Below are 14071 nucleotides of genomic sequence, written 5' to 3' on the forward strand. Positions count from 1 at the left end.
CAGAGTTCCTGGGTTTCTTTAATTTTCCATTTCTTCACATTTGACAGTGTCAAACATCCAAAAGGATGGCATTACTTCCTTGTTGTATTAAAACAAAGTCACTATATCTTGCTAGCTCGTCCTCATTCTCATTCATTAGCAATCAAGTATGATGGACCGTCAAAGAAATTCCTTCTGAATGCTCAAGCGTTCAATTGTACTTGCAGTAAAGATGGGCATGATTCTAAAGCCACATCCCTGACGACGCATTTGGCAGATGAGGTGAATTTTGTACTTGGCCTTGAAATTACAGGCATTACCTTCTCAGATTCCTTTGTCCTGAACTTCTTAGGCCATTGGCGTTGTGAAAGAATTGTAATCCTTCGTCCAGGAAGATTTTCCAAGTTGGACGATTCTCAATGACAAATCGCATGAACATTGGATGTTGGAATTCAGAAACAAAAACAGCAACAGATTTGAAAATCTGAACAGGTCTGACCCGATTTTTGGAGAGAAATCAGAGTAAACATTTTGAATGAAGTGAACTTTCAGAACGTCAGTTGATTGCGGATTGCACAAAGTGTACCCAATTTCAGCTGGTGCTGTCCAGCATCCTGAACATTCCTCGATGTAGTACCAAACAACACATTTTGCTGTTCAGCAATGTGATAATCAGTTATATTATATTAACTCTTACCCAGACAACTTAATTATGCTATTTGAAAGTTAGAAGAATTTTGTTTAATCAGTAGGAGAATATTGCACTGCAGATGTCTTAGCCTTTGATTCCATTCTTGTTCATAATATTTGCATAACTTCCTTTTCTAATTTCAGCAATTTTTGACAGGTAGGGTGCTGATTATGCCGACTTCAAATGGCTTAGTTATTTCATTGTCGACATCATCACGTACCTTACAAAATTATCACTTACCAGCTGGCAAACGATGTTCATATCATAGATTTGTATTATCTTCATTCAAGGGATTGTTCTGTTTCATTGGAATTAGGAACTAAACTAAGCATTATAGAAACATCAGTGAGTATCGCTATCAGAAACATTAGTTTGAAGGAAGCAGCAATGTTTTCTCTTTCACTGGATGTGATATCCCAATGATTCTGCTTCCAGAGATTCTGCAACATCCCAGATTCAGCTTTTTCTTTGGAAATAAAAGAAGATAGGGAAGTCGGTCGGAACCCTACTATTGAATCTGCGTCAAGACTCACGTCTGGCATTCACAGACAGTTAGAAGAAATGGATTGGCATATTTCTTACAATGCTAATATAAAATTCCATCAAAATACCAAGTGATATAAGGCAAGACTTAAAATAACTGGCCAATAAAATCTCATCTGCATTGCGATAATGACTGAAATGGTTCTCAAAGAAATATGTGAAACCAAAATGAGTGTGGCAAAAGTACATTCTCGTCGCCCCATCAAGATGGCACTGACACATGCTGGATTTCTGGAACGAAAAGCATCTATGCTGTCGGTATCCATCTGTTCCTTGTCGAATCTCTCAACATAATTCTTAGCCATTGCTATTATATATGCCACCACTATCTTATCCAGCAGCATATCCCAGGCATATAAAAAACTCTGTGTTCAAGAAGAAATGTCTCACGTCGTCTTTAGACTGGCATCCTTTTAACTTAAACCCTTGTCCACTAGTAATAGGCATCTGTATCTTGGGAAAAAGACACAAATTATCCATTCTCTCTACATGACTTATAATTTTCTAAACGTCTATCGGACCCCACCGCCTGTGACTTTTGCGTCAGAAGGAAGACAAAGAAATTTGCAATTTCTCGTGATTGCTAATGCACTTCAAACCAGGCATCATTTTTCTAAGAACATTTCTGGAACCATTCCAAATCCGTTAACAACTTCCCTTGGAACCATGAGCATGCCAATTGTAGATGAACCAAAGACCCATATAGCTGCAGACTGTGAAATGTGACACTTTCTGCTCCAAATGAAGAACACAAACGTATCAGATGACTTTTGATCACCTTACTCCAATGTGCTGTCACATTCAATAAACTTTAAGCATGGATCCCTCTTTATCCAGGAGTTCTACAATTTCTTCCCACAAGTTCACGGCTTATCAATATCCTGCGATTTTCTGGCAATTGACCTTGCTATCCACAGCACTTCCAATGATTGTGTTATCGACGCAGGTACTAATCAAGTCACCAGCATACTCCTGCATGTGGTTATATATGATATAAGCAACAGAGTTTCAGTCAGTAATGCCCAAGGGAGAGTTCTATTCCTTATGACTTCTTTGATTGTCACAAACCTCCAGTCAGGTCCTGTCCACTTAATGCTTTTCAAAACAGCCAACGACATTTCTTCTATTATATTGATATGCTCTAAAATATCAAAATAAACGCTCGCAAGACTCTCCCTTCACTATATCGGCCACTTTTATGAAGGATTATGCAAAGGCTTCGTTAAGGACATCACCCACATGCTTTGACTCCACGCATGAATTCCTTCCATTGTCACTGAAAGGGGATACCATTTCTTTGGATGACCTCTTTTTCCTTGAATATTGAAAAAAAGAGATTTTCCACATTGCTGTGTTCCAGATATTTCGCTGTGTTCCAGATATTTTGCTTTCAATCCGCCTCAGCCTTTGAATTCTTTCCTGTTGTCTTTGCATTATTTGAATGACCTATCACTTTTCAGTTTCCTGAACGATATGCAACAGTTTGTTTTTTATATTCTTGTTTGCCTGAGCTCCCAATTTCTCTTGTAACTCAAAGTGCCTGAATCTTTTCATCCTTCTGTTCGATTTTTATAGGAGCGTGCTGGTCCTGGGATCACCAATATTAATATTGCCACTTCAAGGTTCCCACATACCAGGTGTAGATTTCAAACAATTGTCAATCCACAGAATCAATGTGGATTCCGTAGTCTCTGCTTAATTCGTTAGAAAATGGTCTTCCCCTTAATTAGCACTTTCATCCAATAACCACGATTATCCTTAACCAGATTAACAGAGAGAAGTGTGATCACTCTTCCAGAAATTGATCTCCATTGAATCATCAATCACTTAATCGGTCTAATTCCTCTCCAGAAGTTCGAATATGGCCTGCTGTGTAGTTGGACTAGTTAGATATTTTTTCAAAAAATGCGTTTGACATACCTAACAACTTCCACACCCGAGTGCTGTCCCATGCCCTTCGCTTTATGGACTCCGAGTCAATATAGGGGGATTTAAAATATCCACAAAAAGTATCCCTTTGTCTTTGATTCCCCCATAGTCCGTCAAAACATTTGGTCCTCCATCAGCCGGTCCCAGTTGGCAGGCCATTCTTCCAATAACATAAAAATGACAAAATCTTCCTATTCCTGAAGTCATCAAATGCCTTCACCAGACGAGTACACCGAGGTGTCCTTCCTCAGTACAATTGTAATGTTCTCACTCATAAGCAATATGAAGTAGCCACTACTTCCATATCCCTCAATATCATACTTGAGACAATTAAATAACGGAATGTTAATTTGTCAGTTTTGACCCTCTCTCAACCAAATGTCTTGTCTCATAACAATGTCCTAATTATGTGTTATAAAGCAAACTCTAATTTCATTGTACTTACATTTCGTGCTTCATGTATTGAAATTAATGAACCTCGGCCTATGACTAATTCTGTGTTCAGTAAAATCTCCCTGTATGCTCTTCCTCTTATTCATTCATTCATTTTACTTACTGACCTACAACTTCGCCTCCTGCCCACCTGGTTTAAATCGTACTAAGAGGGGTGAAAAATACTTGCAAAATATTGATGCCCTTCCATTACAGCTTAAACCTTCTCTTGTGTATTTGTCCCACCTGCCCTGGCAAACATTGTAATGGCTGCCATTCTGCAAACCATCCCTCATAAACAAGCTCGTTTGCCATATAAGTATGTGTACCATCTTCTTATTCCTAGCCTCATTAGCATGTCGCACAGGAAGTATCCCCACTAGTACAAACTGCATTGTAATGCTTTTTAGCTGCCTTTCTTACTTTCTGTATTTCCATTCTTGGGACATAAGCCTTTCTGCTGAAGTCGATCGCATCAATTTAGACCACAGCATCTGGCTACTCAGCCTCAGAGTTCAAAACGATCTATGCCCACGCAGATGCATCACTGGTCCTGCCATCAGGGAGGCAACAGACCATTGTGGCTACTCGCCTACGGCCACAGAATCAGTTAACTGTGTTCATCACTGCTCGCCTGTACTTCAACCCTACCTGTGGAATACATTGCCAGTCGAGCTAATGTTGATCTCGCTGCTGCTTCTGCATTCTTGAAGGACATCCTCCAGCAGTATGGAAAATCGAACACTTCCTCACGATTGGAATGACCTACACTAATTTAACATACTTGTTTTGGTTTGCTATGTCCTCTCCTCGTAACACTTTGTGGTGTTGTAATCAACTCGTTCAACGTGTTTTCAGCCTCATTGTTGCTCCATAATGAATCGATCTGCATCTCAAGTTTCTCTTGCCACAAGTCAAAAGGTGTAACTCCACACGTGTTCTGCATAAGTTGGCGCCATTTCCATTTTAATTGTCCCTACATTCTCAGCTATTGAAGAGAATAATTCCACTGATGGAACTCTTCTGCCATTTCGAACGTTACCAAGGAAATCAACCAAATTAAACTTCAGGTGATAATCCAGGAACTAGTAATGCAAATGCACCCAGTGATGATCAATCCCAAGTTTAGCACTCCCCTTCTCTATTCCTGCGAGATTTTAACGAAAAGTAAGTCTCTTATCTGCCTTCAGATATTAATCATTCTGTCTGTAAGCTTGGTTCCTGAGCAACCGCAAGGCATTGGTACCCATTTCACCGTAGCTGTTTCTTTGGATTCCCCAGCTTAAACTGACTGTTGATAAAATCTAATGAATACTAAACTAGAAAAAGGCTGGGCTGGGAGAATCGGCTACTCCCTTTTCATTATACAAGTGTTTGTTTAACTTGGAAGCCTTTTCAAGGAAGTAAACACCAGACAAAATGGAAACTCTGTCCTACTTATCCCTATTGAAAAAAAATCCTCCTAACTTTGTGAAAGGAGTAACATCGTCACATTTCCTCCTTATAAAAAGGGGCAACAATATGAAAATATAGCTTCATTTTAACTCCCCTTAACCTTACACTGCTAGATCACGATATTATATACATGTATACATATATACATTACATTGAAAATAACCATGTAAACATGCACATTAAATTATATTACATTCCATTTTATTTCCGCCAGTGAACGCTTATGTTTCACATTCAAGTCACGACAATGCATTGGAAATCACATTTTCTCGTTCTCTCACCTTCACAATTTTCAATTTGAATGACTGCAACAGCAAGCTCTGCCTGAACATATTTCTGTTGGTAAATGTTAAAGTTATGGATTAAATACCTGATAGATCTTTCTATTGTTTCATTATTTTCATATAAGAGCACAGAACTGACACGCACATCACTTGAATCGATAGCCACCTTGAATGCCTTTACGTAATTACGAGTGGCTAACAGAGGTGCATTGTTTAAAAAAGTTTTTACGCTGTCAAATGCCTGCTGATATTCCACCGTCCACTGAATTTTAATGCCTTTATTTAGCAAATGAGTAAGAGGAGCAGCCACACTTCTCAAATTTCATTCGAATTTCCAATAAAATCCATTCAATCCCAGGAATTGTACCTCTGCTCTTTTTTTGTCGATGGTATGGGAAACCCTCTCAATTACGTTTTCCTTTGCATTCCGTGGGTGCACTTGACCATGTACAATAATATGGCCAAAGAACATGACTTGGGCTTGACAAATTCTCATCTGGCTAAAGCTTTATCAACAAGCCTGCCTCTGGAAGACGATTGAACAATTCTGATAAATTTCGAAAATGTTCATTCCATGCGTGACTAAAACTCAGCACGCCATCAATATTAACGACTAAATTGAACAACCTGGAAATGTTTTATATCTCAGCCTCTGAATTGTGGGTGTCACATTTTTCACAACAAATGGCATGACTTTAAATTAAGATCTTTCATTAGATGTTACTGAAGTCGAAATTGTCTTCCCTCTTTCAGACAAAAGTACTTGCGAGTATCCTCTGAGCAAGTCCAACTCAGAAATACAATGCGCTTGTCCAACCTTTTCAACGCAGTATTGCAAACGGGGAATTAGATGTGCAACAAACTTTGCAATTGCTTTGACTTTGCCACAGTTCTCTGGAAGGTAACTCAAAAATTATCCTAATTGTTTAAAACTTCGTCATTGTTCAATTTAATTTCAGGAATATCCAGTTAAGAATCTTCTGGACTTGTTTCTTCACTTTGTGTTTTGTGCAAAAATGCAATGCCCTTTCAATTTCCTTACCTATCAAAATATCATTTGAGCATAATCACGCGACACTTCCATCAGATTCCTTATTGTTTGGAGTTCTTATCAAATAGTTCAGCTCACTTGATTTCCTTTCGACTTGTAAATGTCCTCTAAAACGTTCTTTTGAAGTTTCAGCTATCATTGGTTGTTACACTAACACATTATCTCCATGGCAAAATTGTGACCTTTTGATTTTTGCCTGATTGCCGTTTCACTGTATGCTGCGATATTTATAAATGTTGTCTCGCCAACTCCCCTGCTCTGTTTAATCATTGGCTAATATCTGACACATTTTCGGAACTTGTGGTTTCTGAATTGTGACTTACCACTTTCTCCATAATCAATTTCAGCGCTGCTCTAACTGTGCACCAAAAAAGTACTTCAAATCGACGAATTCGGATCGATTCATTCGGTGCATCTCAGATCGCAAAATATCCAAATGGAATTCCATTTCCGTATTCATTTGGATAAGTTTTGAGGATAAACATTCAACGTGGTCTTTACTTTCTGATGCCACTTTCTAGCGCTCTCTCCGATTTTGGATCCTGTGCAATAGAACTCAATTATTTTATCCCTAACTGTCCACAACTTCATTGAATAATTTTGATGTCAAATTTTCCAATGATCTGATTGTTTCTCTGTGGTTAGTCTAGATCTCGTGAAAAAAAGATTAACCCCTCCATAATCCAGTTAGTTGTGAAAATGCGTAATGGAATCTCCTTTGGAAATCTCATGCATACTTTCATTATTGTTAACAAATATTGATTCCCAGTTTTTGTTTTGTTTTATGTCGGGGTCCTAGGCAATCAATTAAGACTCTTTTGATAGGTTACTCAGACGCAGGAACAATTAGTTAACGTGTTGGTTTTGTTAATGACTGTGGTTTTCCAATTTCCTGAAAAGAATGAATGTGTGGCAAAGTTCAACTACGTCCTTGTTCAGTCCAGGCCAGTACAAAATGGTTTTTCATATTTTAATTTGCATTTGTCTTGAGCCTAAATGATCTTCTACTGGTAATTGAAGCACCATCTGCAACACTTCCTTTCCACCCCTCACTGACAATACAACTTGATGACCTTCTGCACATTTTATACAAGACTGAATATGTGATGTGGTCCATTTCCTGATTGAGACATCATTTTTAAGATAGTAGCACACTAGGATATATCCAAATTATTCTTCCATCTGTGCATTTCAATATAATTGGTTTGCTTTGTCATTATTCTGCTATAAATCAGTTAATATCGAAGTTAAGGTTACTTCTTTGTCAATTATACCTGTTTTGTAAATGATTTGATCCAACGGGGGTTCTGCTAATTCCACTTCAACATTCTTATTTGTATACTTTATTATCTTCTGTTTGAACTAGTAATTTTGTGACCTCGTTTCCACATAGGCAGAAAAAGTCACAAGATATGCATCTTTTAGTAGTTTAGTTGACTGAGCTTCCTTTGGCTTTTCCAGTACAGTAAGCAGTACTCCTAAATGTCTACCGGCTATAGCATTAGACAGGAATATTGTATTCCTGGAGCTGAGAGTTTGCCAGCACTCCAACCACGACTTATCCATTTCTCACTCTGCATAATTTGGGTCAAGTTGTCTCACCCTGATTTCCAGTTACTAAAACATGTCCTGACAACAATCTTTCCGAGGTACATATTTCCTCATTTATCAATATAAAAGATTCAGATGATCCTTTATCTCTTAATATTATTTAACTGAAGATCTTGGCCAATGCGAGTAAATCTTACCTCTGCAAATAAATGCTTTAAGAAGATCTGGGACTTTTTCCCTATCCTCCCTCGAACCAGGTCGTACATTGTGGTGGAGGTTTCCGACATCCACTTTGCTTTCTTTTACCACTCAAATAAAATTCAATGGCTTCTCCTATTTTCCGTTATTTGGCTTCCCAGTGCTTTTCCTAAAAGACCAACATTGTGAATTCACATGTCTTACTTTATTTCAGTGAAAAGACTAGAGATTCCGAACTTCTCTTTCCCCTTCAAGGGTTTCATTTTTTTCCTCTGTGATTCGTTATCATTATGATCCTCACCAAGGATTACTGTTAACTTAACGTGCAAAGATTTCCCTTTCGACCAATTTCTATCACTCACGGATTGAAATTTATGTTGCAAGCAAAACTTTAAATTATGGACCAACTCATAACTATCAGCCATGTCAGCTGCTATTTTTTCCAGTTTTACTCTGCACCCTTCCAGTTAACATTCTCAGTATCTCACGAAGTGAAAATTTGAACTCCTCCATGATAATTATGTACCTGTCAGGCAGGGAGGAAAGGGTCGTGCGAGGGAGCCGTGGTTTAATAAGGAATTGGAATCCCTTGTTAAATGGAAGAGGGCGGCCTATCTCAAGATGAGACGTGAAGGTTCAATTGGGGAGATTGAGAGTTATAGGGTAGCCAGGAAGGACCTGAAGAGAGAGCTAAGAGCAGCAAGGAGGGGACATGAAAGGTCCTTAGTCGGTAGGATTAGGGAAAACCCTAAGGCTTTCTATAGGTATGTTAGGAATAAAAGAATGACTAGGGTAGGAATAGGTCCAGTCAAGGATAGTAGTGAGAAGTTGCGTGTGGAGGCGGAAGAGATTGGGGAGACACTGACTGAATACTTTCCTTCAGTATTTACTCAGGAACAGGGCATCGTCGTCGATGTGAATACTGAGTCACAAATAAGTAGAATGGATGGCTTTGAGGTATGTAGAGAAGAGGTTTTGGAAATCCTGGAAAGGGTGAAAATAGATAAGTCCCCTGGGCCTGATGGCATTTATCCTAGGATTCTCTGGGAAGCAAGGGAGGAGATTGCAGAGCCATTGGCCTTGATTTTTTTGTCCTCTTTGTCTACAGGAGTAGTGCCAGAAGACTGGAGGATAGCAAATGTGGTTCCCTTGTTCAAAAAGGGGAGTAGGGATAACCCTAGTAACTATAGGCCGGTGAGTCTCACTTCTGTTGTGGGCAAAGTCTTAGAGAGAATTGTAAGGGATAGGATTTATGCACATCTGGATAGGAATAATGTGATCAAGGATAGTCAGCATGGATTTGTGAAGGGCAGGTCGTGCCTCACAAACCTTATTGAATTCTTTGAAAAGGTGACGAAGGAGGTTGATGAGGGGAAAGCGGTAGATGTGGTATATATGGATTTTAGTAAGGCGTTTGATAAGGTTCCCCATGGTAGGCTACTGCAGAAAATACGGAGATATGGCATTGAGGGTGAGCTGAAGGTTTGGATTAGGAATTGGCTGGATGGAAGAAGACAGAGGGTAGTAGTTGATGGCAAAGTTTCTTCATGGAGTGCCGTCACTAGCGGTGTTCCGCAAGGATCTGTTTTGGGACCATTGCTGTTTGTCATTTTTATAAATGACCTGGAAGAGGGGTTAGAAGGTTGGGTGAGCAAGTTTGCGGATGATACGAAAGTCGGAGGAGTTGTTGACAGTGAGGAAGGATGTGGCAGGTTACAGCAGGATATAGAGAAGCTGCAGAGCTGGGCAGAAAGGTGGCAAATGGAATTCAATGTAGCTAAGTGTGAGGTGATTCACTTTGGGAAGAATAACAAAAAGATGGGGTACTGGGCTAATGGTCGGATACTTGGTAGTGTGGATGAGCAGAGGGATCTTGGTGTCCATGTACACAGATCTCTGAAAGTTGCCACCCAGGTAAATAGTGCGGTGAGGAAGGCATATGGCGTACTGGCTTTTATTGGTAGAGGAATTGAGTTCCGGAGTCCTGAGGTCATGATGCAGTTGTATAAGAATCTGGTGCGGCCACATCTGGAATATTGTGTGCAGTTTTGGTCGCCATACTATAGGAAGGATGTGGAGGCACTGGAACGGGTGCAGAGGAGGTTTACCAGGATGTTGCCTGGTATGGAAGGAAGATCGTATGAGGAAAGACTGAGGCACTTGGGGCTGTTTTCATTGGAGAAAAGAAGGTTTAGGGGTGACTTGATTGAGGTGTACAAGATGATTAGGGGGTTAGATAGGGTTGACAGTGTGAACCTTTTCCCGCGTATGGAGTCGGGTATTACAAGGGGGCATAGCTTTAAATTAAGGGGGGGTAGATATAGGACTGAAGTTAGGGGTCGGTTCTTCACTCAGCGAGTCGTGAGTTCATGGAATGCCCTGCCAGTAGCAGTCGTGGACTCTCCCTCTTTATGGGCATTTAAACGGGCATTGGATAGGTATATGGAGGATAGTGGGTTAGTATAGGTTAGGTGGGCTTGGATCGGCGCAACATCGAGGGCCAAAGGGCCTGTACTGCGCTGTATTCTTCTATGTTCTATGTTCTATGTTCTATGTTCTATGTAATCAACTCTCTTAGAGCGTCAGAGGTTTTGCTCTAATTCAAATACTTTCTTGACCTCTGCATAAGCTCAAGATATTTCATTTGATAAATTGTCTCACTTGCTGTACCTGTAAATGTGTTTGGATCAACAAATCCCACATGATCACTGGTCACTGCATTTGTTTTGCCACCTTTTCAGATAAGAAAAGAAAACACTTTACATCTCTTGTACCAAATGTTGGCAATGTGTGAATGTATTTAAAGTTTCTCAACAGGCCACTGGCTCCAATGGATTTGCTCATCCTCAATGTCTTCCTCACGAAGCTTACCTGCAGCCTTCATCTCCATCCCTTTCAGCAGACTGGCTTGTCCAAGAGCCCATTTATGAAGTTCATATTCTCTTGTTTTCTTCCTTTCCTCTCACTTCTTTTCTCTAACTTCCTTGTCTCTTCCTTTCTCTTTTCTATTTGTCTCTTTTTCTTTTTGTTCTGTGAACGCGATTCGTTTTTTTTTCTCTTTTTCCTCGGCTTTAAATGGTAATTGAAACAGTCTGATTTCGTCTGGCCTTTCCTTTTCTGTTGTCTGTAACTGAAGCTGCTTCGTTTTCAATTGAGTTGTCATCATTTTTGAAGATTCAGATAGCATTTCAGCAGTTTTATATCATGTGTTATTGCGGTAATTATCCCTTCTTTCCTCATAGAATAAGGCAGCTCCAAATCCAAATCGCCTGCTAATTCCAGAATTTTGCTATTATTCACATATTTATAAGCCCTAATTCACTTCTTCCACTCCCAGAAAACTCATCTTGATTGAAAGAGCCATTGCTATCCCAAGCTCTGTTCACTACAAACGAAATAAATGCACAAAATATTAGAGACAATTACGCACCGCTCACTCCTTCAAGTCCAGTAACCCTGATCCCAAATCAGAACTATAGAACAAATCTCATAAGGAGCCCAGAGTTTGTTAAGGACCAAACTATACCACCTCAAAACATTTCAAAAGGGTAGCCAAGACACGAGCAATTCTGGTTGTTTTGAGCAGATGCATAGCTATGTTCCAGGAGAAAATTAGTTCTCACGACCACTTGGTCCTAAACAAAACAGAATTTCTTTCCAAGATTGCTAAATGAAACACAAATAAAACAGAATAGAAAATAGAATAACATAATGATTTAAAAGGCCATTAGACTCTATTATAATTTAATCATGATGTTCCTAATATTTGCAATGTTCCCCCCTACACGATCTTGGGAAAACAGGTAAAATAAACTCAGGCTTTTATAGGAGTGAACTCACAAAGATCTGACATGGAATCTCGTTCCACTCTACCTGTTACTTTGGATTCCCCAGCATCACCTGACTGTTTGCTAAACCTAAATTAAAACTCAACAAACAGAGAAAAGCTGGGATTGGAGACCTGACCGCTCTACTTTCATTATACACGTGTTCTTTTTTGAACCTAAAAACTTATTCAAGCATACAAATCACAACGTCTGTGTTGACGACTCGTCTGAAAATAAAGCAACCGGGGCAAGCTAATGTTGCGATACGGGTAGCATCGTCACTGTTCTGAAAGTTTTAAATATACCATCTTTTACACACCCCCTCTTCAGCAAATATCGATCCTGAGTCTTCAACCAGTCTTCTTTCAGTGGTCCCTTCATCCTCTGGTTTATCCTTTTCAACATCCTATGAACTGATGCCACAAGGCATGCATTCGGTCTCTGAGATATGTAGGACCCAGAAGTGTTCACAGTTTTACATTAATATTCCAAACTCGGTCAGTGTAAAGTCTTGTACAACCTCTTCAGTTAAATCCTTCTCTTGGATTCCAGCTCTATCAAAATGAAAGATGACATTGCCTTTGCTTCCGAAGTATCAAATTAACCTGCATTTAAACCTGTCTGAAACCTACTCATGAGACGCTGATGTTGGACTGGGGTGTACAAAAGTAAAAATCACAGAGCAACAGGTTATACTCCAACAGGTTTATTTGGAAGAACGAGATTTCAGAGCGCTGCTCCTTCATCAGCTGGTCGTGGAGAATACCAAAGGTTCACTGTGTGAAGTAACTGACATTGCATATTGAAAAAGACCTGGATTGTTTGTACAGTCTGTCATAACAGGCACACACACGTGCACAAATACATGCACACGCACTCCCACAAATACACACGCACGCAGACCCTTTCTCACATGCTCACGCTTACACTCCCACACAGACCCTCTCACAGAAACATACGCTTTTACTCAAACTCAAACTCAAACACGTACACACACTCTCTCACTGGCATAATAGCCCACAACACACACACACACACATGCACATATAACTTTGTGGAATGCATTTGTACTTGCAGAATTATGTTTTATCTTGCTCAAATAAACTGCATAAATCCATACTTTTTTAAAGATTCTAATCAGACTGACCATTGTGGCACAGACTGCCTCACACAGGAAAGTTAATACCATCAATACATTATCTGGGCGACATGAAAGCAATTGTTAAAGTTCACTTGAGAAGTTAACTTTAAAAAAAGTTTTGCAATTACATATGAAAGAACCGAAACCAACATGCTCATTCTAAAAGATGAGACACTTAACAAACAATCCAGTTCTTTTTCTATATATAATTTCGGTTGCATCAAAGTATAAACTTTTGCTGTAAATCTTGTGTACTACAATCTTATTCTCCACAGCTACCTGATGAAGGAGCAGCGCTCCGAAAGCTAAGTGCTTCCAATACACCTGTTGGACTATAAACTTTTGTTGTGTGAATATATAAATTTGAAATCTACTCAATGATGTGTACTCCACAGCCTTTTACTTACAAAACCAAACTCTCGAATTTATATAATACCATCACGTTAATGACATGATACTCGTGGCGTGCAGGGGTTGGTGGCAATGTTTCAGACTCTCATTTAGATTTCAAAATATAATGAGATATGACATTGAGAGTAGTGTTTCAGAACGAAAAATGCAGAGTGATGTCTGACTGCCTTTTGTGCTGTGTGTTTGGAGTCTTAATACGGAGAGAAGGTAAGGCACATCAGCAAAGTTACTTCATAAGTTCTGAATAATTTTAGAGTTTAAAGATTCAATATGAAGTGAAACATATCTATGCAGTTTCTGTTGTTTTATGCTTTGTGGTATATTTCAAGAAGGAAGTCAAACGATGCTGGAGCAACGATTTCTGAGCACGACCTTCATCCAAGTCGCTTTTTGTCATGCAGAGTATGACACCTCAGAAAAAAACAAGGTCGTTTAAATTTCCGAGTAAACTTTGTACCACAACCTTATCATGGATGGCGTGGAATAGTACACAGCTTGCGAAACCAAAGATCAATAATCTGCAACTATTCCTGGAATCCTTCCTTTTTCCAAAAACCGTGCGAAAATACCAACAAGGCA

The sequence above is a fragment of the Chiloscyllium plagiosum genome, unplaced genomic scaffold (genome assembly GCF_037043375.1).
Source record: "Chiloscyllium plagiosum isolate Xiang-an unplaced genomic scaffold, Cpla_swu_hap1 HiC_scaffold_38, whole genome shotgun sequence".
In the NCBI taxonomy this organism is placed as follows: Eukaryota; Metazoa; Chordata; class Chondrichthyes; order Orectolobiformes; family Hemiscylliidae; genus Chiloscyllium; species Chiloscyllium plagiosum.